This window comes from Mus caroli, unplaced genomic scaffold (assembly GCF_978045245.1).
Source record: "Mus caroli unplaced genomic scaffold, Mus_caroli_1 scaffold_6, whole genome shotgun sequence".
Classification (NCBI taxonomy): Eukaryota; Metazoa; Chordata; class Mammalia; order Rodentia; family Muridae; genus Mus; species Mus caroli.
In genome coordinates this window covers 3212270-3221391 of record NW_028227261.1, presented here as the reverse complement: position 1 = coordinate 3221391, position 9122 = coordinate 3212270, and the positions used below count along the sequence as shown (strand labels likewise).

The 9122-nt window shown below is 49.4% G+C and overlaps 1 long non-coding RNA gene across 1 annotated transcript; it reads right to left on the bottom strand.

Moving 5' to 3' along the window:
• Positions 1-2254: 2254 nt before the first annotated feature.
• LOC110293593 (uncharacterized) lies at positions 2255-7930 on the bottom strand. Its single transcript, XR_002377822.1, has 3 exons — positions 7518-7930; positions 5181-5447; positions 2255-2477 (listed from the first exon to the last, which is right to left on the bottom strand). It is a non-coding gene; the product is annotated as an uncharacterized LOC110293593 (long non-coding RNA).
• Between the last annotated feature and the right edge of the window lie 1192 nt (positions 7931-9122).

Sequence of the window (9122 nt, the reverse complement as noted above, 5' to 3'; positions counted from 1 at the left end):
TCTGAAGAGCACCTCGAACCAGGTTTAGATCCTGCAGCTCAGATTCTTTCTGGACGAACTTGCCCCGTGGAAATATTGGTGACAGTTTACTTTGGGAGAAGACTGTGTGAGAGACAGTAAGAGGCACACATAGAACTGTGCCCAGCATGCGCCTCAGAGGAAAGTTGCTTCTGGGTGTGCTCTCTGTAGCCCTCCTCTCTCGGACAAAGTGTGAGAGACTCAGCCCTAATGAGAATTCTCATTTCTAACATCTTGTGGGGTGTGAGGCTGCAGGCTCATGGTGACACATTGCTAAGAGCTGTAGTAAGAGGCAAGGCTTCTGGGGCTCTGCCTTAGCCTATCCCGAGGAGCCATAGCACTTACACACAAATGCTTGCACAACAGATAAATAATACATAGACAGACAGATAGAAAAATGTCCAGTAAGGGTCCAGGTTCAGCGGGTCACAGGGAGCACAGAACGGGAGGCTCGGGTTCGCTGTCTGGATTGAGCTCACTTGTGTCACTACTGAGGAAAGTGACAGAGTGGGGCAACCTTGTGCAGGACCCCCGTGCACACAGTAGGTGTGCACTGGAGTTCCCCTTGGCCCCAAGGAGTTTGTCCTTATCCTGCCGGCACGAGGACACACTCCGAGTGCAGACGTTCGTGTCTTCTCATGTGTGCTCTGGAAACTTTCCTAAGAAAGTTCAAAGTACTTTCCCATTCTTTTCTTGGAGTTGTGGTTTAGTGTGTTTAACTCAAACCACTTAAACCCTCTTGAAGAAGAGATTTATACAGTTCATACACTGTGGCTGCCCTCTGCATCCATAGCAGGAACACTTATGCTCCTGGAGGCCTGAGGTGCGCCTGTATGTGGGGAGAGGAGAGAGGGCAGAAGAGGGTAGAGGCAGCTGGAAAGGACAGATGTGCTCACACCTGGGAACCACTCACACCTGGGAACCACTCACACCTGGGAGCCACTCACACCTGGGAACCACTCACACCTGGGAGCCACTCACACCTGGGAACCACTCACACCTGGGAACCACTCACACCTGGGGACCCCTCACACCTGGGAGCCACTCACACCTGGGGACCTCTCACACCTGGGAACTGCTCACACCTGGGAACCATTTGTGGTTGTGGCTGCAGGAGGTCTCCTCCCAGACTCCCCTCTGCAAGTCCTCTGGGTTCCTTCAACACCCCAGTCCTTCCTTCCTTCACTGGCTCCTTTAGTATCAAAGCTCCAGGCTGATTCTAGGGTTGACTTTCCTGACCCATGGGTTCCTGCCTGGGACTGGCTGTATTACAAGACCTTGGCTTTGCAGGATCCACTGCTTGGTACCCTCAGCCAGACTGCAGTTGGCTGAATCAAGATCATAAAAAATGGTGTGACCCTTGAACTTGTGTGGGGGGGGCCATGGATCACATGGTCTCCTTCCATCCCTATGGTCTTCATGCAGAATCATGTTCTTGTCCACCACAGGGATAGGTGTCAGAAGGAGCCAACTAACTGGCTACCTGGTGCAGTGGAGACAGGGCTGGCCGCTCTCCTTTGCAGCCTCCTCCACCCCGCAGCCTCTGGCTGAGCCTCCTTCCTGTACGAACCACCTCCTAGTCAAGGAGGTCCATGTGGAATGCAGAGCTGAGAGATAAGATGCTTCTATCTGTTCTCCAAGGAGGAGAGGAGCCAGAGGAAAACCTCATGTCTGCAGGATGAGGGAGTTTGTGGTCACTTTGGAGCAGTGCATGGCTCTTTGGAACATGATTCTGTTTTAAACCACCGAGAGGTACGAAGATTTTATGAAATGTGCCCTTTGAAAATAACAGCCTTCGGCTGGAAAGAGGGATCAGCCAATAAAGCGCTGGCCTTGCAAGCAGGGTGAATTTGATCTCCTGGAAATCCATGTTTTTAAAGAAAAAGCCAGCAGTGGGGCTGGGCTTATAATCCTAGAGCCGGAGAAATGGAGGCAATGACTGTCTGGGGCTCCATGGCCAGCCAGCTGAGCTACATGGTAGGTTCCAATTTTATAAATGACCCAGTCTCAACAAAAAAGGGTGGACAGCACCTGAGAGATGACACCTGAGGTTGTCCTCTGTGCACACCTATGCACACATGTGCACACATGTGCAGACATGCACACATATTCAAATACACACACATTCACAGAGAGAAAGAAAGACAGAGAATGAGAGACAGAGAGAGGCAGAGAGACAGAGGCACAGAGACAGACAGACAGAGAGGGAGAGAAAGAGTGGAAGAGCACACTTTATTCCAACAGTTCTCAAGCCTTTGGTGCCCTTATCAACATCCCATTGGCCATCAATCCTGAGCCTGGCTTCTGCCTTTCTGTGTCCTTCTGATCATGTGACTCAGTCTGGTCCTCCCTATGGACATGGGTGCTGCAGAGCACCCCGAGTATCCAGATCAGCCTTATCCTTTTGTGTTTGGATTCTAGGAATTGCAGGCACAGCGCCCCATTGGATGCCATCTGACCTGCAGGAGACAATCAAAAGACAGTTGAGCAAGCGTTACAAGCCAGCCACTCTCCCAACCCCCCTGGACCAGCAAATCCAGGCAGGCAAGCTTCAGAGGAGGCACAGTTTTCTGGTCCAGTGCTTGAGGATGTCTTGCCGAAATCTCTTTAGATGAAGTGACCCCTGTCCCCATACTTTGTGCTGGTCTATGTGACTGGCAGGCCTTCCAACCATCACCATACCTGTAATATGAATTCAGTTTGTTTAAATGTTTATTCTAAAAATATTTTCATTCTTTCAAAAAAAGACTATAAAGAGCACAGAGGATAGCTTATGGGCCTTTCACCAGGCCATTGACTCCTTCTGTTTTATCAAACCACAGCACAGAGACCTAAATCAGGAAATGGACAAAAGGAGCAGCTTGGCTCGGTCAGTAACACACAGGCATGAGGGTCTGAGTTCAATTCCTAGCCAGCACACTGGAGTGGGCTTGTGATGTAACCTCAGCGCTGGTCCCTGGCTCTCTTGGCAGCCAGCCTGGCCTACTGGGAGAACTTCAGGCCAAAGGGAGATCCTGTCTCCACAACGAGGTAGACAGTATCCGAGGACTGTCAGATGTTGACCTCCCACTTCTCAGGAGTGTGTGAGTGTGTACATGTAGCTTCCTGTCCCCTCACAGAGGGGAGGATGCAGGCTCAACAGCCCCATGCTGTGGTGCCATTAGTTCGCGGAGGCTTCTGTGAGTGAGCCACGGTCACTTGTCTGGCCTTCTCTCATTAGGTGTGCTGATCTCAGAATCTCAAAGGGATGGTTTAGTTTAACCCTTAAGAAGAAATACATAAATTGTAGAGGCGCTAGGCTGCCTGAATGTCCTGGGTTGTCTTGGACATGTTATTTTTCAAGGCAAATAACCGTGAGGCTCTTGTCCTGCCTTCTGGGTGGCGTTTTATAATCTCCCTGTAATCGTGGTTCCCCACATAAGTACAGACTGCAGAGCACAGTGAGCAGTCCTTCCTCACAGGGGCCTTGTTTAAGTTCTTTAGCCAGAGAGAGACCAGAGGAGTAGCAGCAGCCATGCTGGCACCTGCATCTCTTGACTTTTCTTTTAAGGAAAAAGAAAAGAAAACACAGAGAGAGATATGCATTTTTCCTTAAAGAAAATGAATTATTCTTTGAAAGTTAGCCTATCTCTTAGGGCACGGTGTGGAAAATTAGATTTTAATGGCTTTGAAATTGAGGTTCTATGGGTCAATAGGAATGGATACTTGACATAAAATGACAGATCTATTAGAAGAAAATCAAATGTTTTTGTTGCCTATCAGAAAGAGTGTCGGAGGACACGGAGAGCTCTCAGAGAACACTCACTCCATCTGGAAGCTATCTGAAAGGCACCATTTCTGCCCTGGTGCTTGGACATTCTTGGTATAGGTTCATGGTTTGTTTTGTTTTTGTCTTTTTGTTTTTTTGTTTCTTTGTTTGTTTGTTTTAGATTTGACCTGGGGCATTGCCAGATTCTTGGCCCACACTGCAGAAGGGGTGGGGGTGGGGGTGGGGGTATTGAAGAAAACTTGGCGAGGCAGGCATCTCCTAAGCGCATGACCCTGACAGTGCCTCAGATGCCTCAGACACCTTCTGCTATTTCTCCTCTGGTTTGTCATACGCTCTGTGCTCGGTACTGCTCTGAGTTTGGTTGGTTGAGTTATGGAAGGCCGGTGTGTGTGGCTTTGTGCTTCTCAGTGCTGTGAGGCTAGTGGGCTGCCCCAGACAGCCCTCTTGGCCAGGGTTTTGTGATTCAACATCTGGTTTTAAAAGTATCTCCTGAAAATTAGCAAACCAACAAACCATTTTCATTAGATTATGTATTTCTCCCTGCCCCTGTTTATTTCTTTTAAAACCGAGACAAGATCTTATATCTAATCCAGGCTGGTTTTGAACTCATGACCCTGCTATGTCAGCTTCCTTAGTTCTGGGCTTACAGGCATGTGCTAACACACAAGCCTTGTTGATTATATATGGATTTAAAATTTGTAATTAATGCATTAGTTATAAATTAATACATACCTGGTGCAGATTCTGGTGGTGGTGGGATGTGTAGGCAGACCCTGCACCTTAGGAACTGTGCTTAGCCCTAGCCCTAACCTAGTTAGAGAGATAGGCACAAATAAAAATCCCCCAGTGACCCATTTGACTCCAGATGGAATGCACACCCCAGGGAGATACACTGAGCAAAAGGAGCCCATGAGCTAATGACAGCTAGGTGTCAGCAGGGTCAGGGATGTTGTCCCCGAGTCAGCCATGCCAGCTGGGGAGTACATAGGTAGATGGTGTGTTTCAAGTCACCCAGCTGGTTGGGGGCAGGCCAGGCAGTCTCCAGCTCCCCACGTCCAGTGCTCGCTACCCAGTCAGACATGGTTTAGAGAGAAGCCTTCCTTGCTTCCTTCATGCAGACCTGCGCCTGGACCCAGGTTTGTGGAGACATGCTTGCCGGGAGGGAGCTATCCACATGGACAACCCTTGCTGCTATCCTGGCCCTGAAGGGCTATGCACACTCGGAATAGGTGGCTGTGAGAATTCCTCCCACCTGCCTCCTCCTCTTTCTTTGACTAATTAAGACACAGTGGATACCAATTAAAGCACTACGAACAGCTATTATTGTTTTTCTGTTTATCCACAGACCCGAGATAATGCAGAGAAATGAACTGGAAACTTCCTACATACTTACTCAGCAGTGCGCTCGCTCTCTAGAGCTTGACTTCAAGTTTCACTGTGCAGTCTCGGAGCAGGCGACCCCTGCTCAGTCGAACGGTCAACCCCAGTAGCCAGTGCACAGAGGACAGGAGGTATGGCTTTGACTCACAGGTGAAGGGCTTCCTATTCCTGGCAGCGACTGCCCTGTGGTTATCAGAACTCTATTTCTGAGGATGGCTGCTGCTGGCAAAGGGAACATCGAAGCAGATTTGTCCCATGCGCCCAACGCCGGCATGGCATCCTGCAGGCAGGGTAGGGGGAACCATGAACGGTATGGAGACTGTAAGGATATCCAACAAGTCCATCACACTAAGTTTCCATGTGTCTCCTGCGAAGCTATTAGGAAGGTTACAGGGCTTCTCCCAGGTGAACATCCTTCTCCTCCTTAGCCAAAGGCAAGAAGCAGATCTCTTCCTTAAACACAGTCATGGCAGAAGTACTGTCTGGATTGAGATGTCAGCTTGGAAGGTAAGCTAGCCCCAGGCTCCCATCCCAAACTGCCATCACCTCATCTTGAAGAAATACAGATGACCCATCATCCCCCATGGCCGTGGCAAAGATCAGTGTTGTTGAATATCTAAGCCTTTTGTTTCCTGCCTGGCACAGAGAAATCTTAAGCCCGTCAATCAGTGCTGTTATATTCTCCTACAGCCTGGGGGGGGGGGTGCGGACAGAGATCTTATGACAAGGTGTCTGAACTTGTAGGCTTGGGGGTCAGAAACCCTGGCTGCATTCCCGGGACTGCCTGGGATGTTACCCCTCTGGATTTCTAGGCCACACCCAGATGCTACCCAGCCCATCATCTCAGAGTTTCTAACGCACTACTGAAGTTCAGAACACTCCCTTCCTCGCCTCCTCTGGGGACAGGGCTGAGTCTGTGTCTCATCCATATGGTGACACCTTGACCCTAGTATTTTGGTACCCCGAGCTTTTCAATAAGGAGAAGCTTGACTGGGGTGGGAAGACCTCCCCTAAATGTAGAGAGTGCCTGTATTCAGTCCTGGACTGGATACCAGATATATATGTATATATATATATATGCATATGTGTATATATATATATATATATATATATATATATATATATATATGCTTCCTGACTGAAAATGTAGTGTCGTCAGCCGCGACAAGCTCTTGACACCACATTGGATGGTATTGTCAAACTATGAGCCCAAATAAGTCCTTTCTGCCTTATCTCGGTCAGGTGTGTTGTCACAGCAAGAGAAGCAACTTATGTATCTAAGGTGCAGGCCCACAGTGATCTCACCAGAAATCCTGTTACTCACTGTCTGGATAAGATGATGGAAAGGATGAAGGCCTAAACATTCATCCCAAGGATACAATACTGGGCTCTGCTGTGAGCCAGGACCCAGGAGACCCTGGTCCACAGACAGATGGCTGTGCTGAGCCAGGCTCCAGGGGACACTGGTCCACAGACAGCTGGCTGTGCTGGAGACACTGGTCCACAGACAGATGGCTGTGCTGAGCCAGGCTCCAGGGGACACTGGTCCACAGACAGCTGGCTGTGCTGGAGACACTGGTCCATAGACAATTAGCTGTGCTGAGCCAGGCTCCAGGAGACAGTGGTCCACAGACAGCTGGCTGTGCTGAGCCAAGGATCTGGACTGGCTTTCTATGCATGTTTCATGGGCACATGTATACAGATACTAATGGTCAGCTTTAGGTTCTGTTCTTTGAGATACTGTTTACCTTGGTGTTTGAGGCAGGATCTGCCATCGACCACCTATCCAGCACTTGCCAATTAGCTAGGCTGAGTAGCCAAGGAGGCCCTGTCTCTTACTCCTGGATCTGGGATTACAAGTGAGAGCATCTTGTCACGATTTTATTTTGTGTATATGTGGGCTTTGGGAATCAAACTCAGGTTTACAGGAACAGCTAATGGCTTAGCAGCTGAGCCATCTCTCTCTCGATTAGAACATAGTCCTGAGCGTCTGCTCAGCTAAAACCACCCTCCAGCCATCCAGGAAGAGGTCACTGTGATTTCCAACAAGCCAAGTCTAAACATACCACCACAGCCCCAAGAAAGCTCCATGAGCTAGCTGCCCAAGCCTGAGGAAAAGCGGTCAGCTTGGCTGCTGGAAAACCCTTCCTTTCCAAGGGCCTGGAAGCTTGGATGCTGAGGAAGGGGAGGGAGCCTTAAAGAAATCTTTTAGGGAAGCCTAAAAGATTCCCATAGATGTACTCCCCTGGTGGCTGGAAGTCCACTGCAGAGGGGACTCGGGCTGTTCCTGAAGTCACAGTGCTAGGATGATTTATCTGGCTAAAGACAGAGCCAAATTCAAACTTCTCACCTTCAAGTCGGCGGCTCCCACATGTTCTGTTTCTCAGAAACCGGGAAGGGAGACTTTCACTGCTTAAGGACTCTGGTAGGCAGCACCCTCTGATCCATCCTAATTTCATACAGTGGTGATTACTGAGTGCTGGTGGTTTAAATATTTATAGAAACGCGGAGAAGCTGCTAATGGTTGAATCCGCTTCAAAGGCAGGTGATGACAGCACGTGCTCTACTAAACACACAATGGGAGAGGAAGCAGAGGCGGCGGGAACTTGGCGGCTGGAGGTGCTAAAAGGAACTCTGAGGAGCTGACTTTATTTCTGAGGTGTACCATTTAGCTAGGGGGCTGTCCTCTGGACCAGTGGCTGTCCAGGTCCGCCCACCAGGAGAGGGCGGAGTCAGAGGCGCCTCCTGCCATTGGACAGTGACTGCAATCTTCCAGTCCCTGGGCTCAGCGGGCAGCAGTGCCTCTATGAGACACTGAAGCTATAACTTCCTTTTGTGACGGTGCAGGCTGAGCAGGCTTGCTGTTGCCTTTCGTGTTTCATTGTGGACGTAGAATACGAGCTCAGGGTGCAGCTCAGTCAGTAGAGCGCATGCCAGGGACACAGAAGCCTCGGGTCCGAGTTCCAGCAACTTATAAGATGGGCCTGGTAGTACACCCCTGTGATCCTCCGGTCTCAGGTCCCAATATATGAAGACAGGAAGATCAGACATTTATGATTTCCTTTGGCTATAGAGTTCAAGTCAGCCCTGAATCCATGTGACCCCATCTCAAACAAAACAAAACAGAACAAAACAAAACAAAACAAAAAGAAAGCAAAGACAGCCACACCTGACTGCCTAAATCCAAGGTCACATAGCCAGTAGTTACCAGAACTCTAGAACCTAACTCCAACCCTGCTTTCTGTTGTTGGTGTCTGGACTCCCTGGAGGGCACAGAGTAAACCAGCTTTCTGGGGACATTTGTCCACATTTCTCCATATATCCAGGCTGAAACCACCATTATTCAGGGAGACACTCATGGCCTACGAGCTACAATGAGCATCTCTCTTTGTGCCCAGCTCAGCAGCTCAGCAACTCTGTCTGGATGAGTTGAAGCAGCCAGCTACTTCATCAGTATCAAGACCATATGAAACAGAGCCCAAACTGATAGGAATCACGGATCATGATAGGTACCCTCACCCCCCGCCCTCCTATGCACCCCCCCCAATCTTCTCTGACCACCAAAGATGATGCCCAGCTGGGAGCCAATGGCTTTGACCCTGGACTGCAACCTTCAAGCTTTTGGTCTCTTTCAAACATCTGAGCTATCAGGTTGTTTATGCTTTATTCAATCTTAAGTAAAATGAACTACAAAGTAACCATGAAATGAACAGAAACCATGTTAACATATCTTGGTGTTTCTTATGACCCTTTGAAGGCTCCGGGTGTGTGCACGGCTGCCTCTGTCTGCTCAGACACAGGTTCAGCAGGGGACTGCAGGGAGCAGCATCCATGTCCCCACTGACAGTTGAGTGAGGGTGGATAAAATTGTGCTCCACAGTCTCTGTGTGCTCCCCCCACCCCCAGAGCACCTCTATGACTTCCCAGAGTCTCCTAGATAGTACCAGAGGTGGTG